This window comes from Cynara cardunculus, unplaced genomic scaffold (genome assembly GCF_001531365.2).
Source record: "Cynara cardunculus var. scolymus isolate 2C unplaced genomic scaffold, CcrdV1 Un_Scaffold_3703, whole genome shotgun sequence".
Classification (NCBI taxonomy): domain Eukaryota; kingdom Viridiplantae; phylum Streptophyta; class Magnoliopsida; order Asterales; family Asteraceae; genus Cynara; species Cynara cardunculus.
This window is the reverse complement of record NW_020201584.1, coordinates 4,486-5,980: the sequence shown is the minus strand read 5'-3', so window position 1 is coordinate 5,980 and position 1,495 is coordinate 4,486.

Genomic DNA, 1,495 nt, shown 5'->3' with positions numbered 1-1,495 from the left:
CCGGTGTTTAACATCGAAAACTGTCGAGATCGACACATGTAGCAGTCCATTTCTCAAATTTTTCCGTGGGATCGTCTTCAATCGTTGTTATGATTAGGCACTTATAATCAGGAACGAAATGGTGGAGTTGGTCAACGCTAAACGGTTTCCTTCAAAAGCATGGAAACTTTCCCCGTTTCAACAATTTCTCCAACTTATTATAAAGCAATGATGAACGCAAATGCAGAAATTCCAGCCAGAGAAGGCTGTGAAGTTGGGACGTCATTCATTATCCAAAGAATAAGAACTCATACAAAAGTTGAAGATCTCGAGTCTATCATGGAAATTCCAGCTGATCTATTTGCCTACGCGGATCAGAGTGCTCGTTGTGTGATAGAATATAGGCAAGTTATAGATCCTATAGTTCAGCCAGAACCGGTTGAACTTTCCTCGGGATCCACCCATGTCTCAGCTGAGAGAGAGGGTCTAGATATAGATGAGAGAGTTCAGGCACAAGGGGTACCTAAACAGGGTAGTGAGCAGAGAGAAAATGTAATTGAGAGGGGTACTTTGACAAGGGGAGACTCTGATCTGCATCACACTACAACATATAGTACTTCCATAGCTTCTTCAAGCTCGGAAGATAGAGTATCTAATGAGGAAACTCAGGCTGATGATGATGATAATGATAATGATAATGATGATAACGATGATGCTACTCATCCTATGGTTACTGAAAACATTCAAGTCGGGTAATCATAGACAATCTTCATGACATTTTTTATGCTAACCAAGATCAACAAACATATCCGAGTTTTTAGAGTTTATCCTTTGATGTTGAGTTTACTTAAGATTTTGGAAATGATTTTAAAGTGTTGCATCAACTGTTGAATGACATATCAGATGTAGAAGATGAGGGAGTTCAAGTTAAAAATGCTGAGAGAGTGTGTGAAGGGGACGAAGAAAAATATGCAGGGGGTGAGTGTGGAGCTCAAAATGAGGAAAATGCTCCTATCCCTGCCGATACACTGAGCCGGGCACCCACATCTTCTATCGACATTCATTCGTTGAATGTTGGTATTGAAACAAACATAGCTAGCCCAGATATGCAAATGCACACCCCCTAGCCACGCTTACGGTTTCATGTTCTATTTCACTCCCCGATGGGGGTTCTTTTCACCCTTCCCTCACGGTACTACTTCGCTATCGGTCTCTATTGCTTCTCAACAAACAATAGTTTCATCTTCACACAGGGATTTAGCACATCATTTATCTGCTTCTCACTTGGGGAATGTAGATATTGAAACAAGTAGGTCTCTGCCCCAGCCTACGACTTCGATTCAGTGCACCTCGAGTCTAGCGCCGATACACTTAGCTACACTTGATTCTAGAGCATCCGTTGCTCAATCCGTAGTTCTTTGTGAACTAGCCGGAACGACCAGAGTGGAGTCCTTAGACTTTCCACAAGGACAGGTCGGAAGACCTACCAGTGCTAACATTCTCCCAACACTGAACA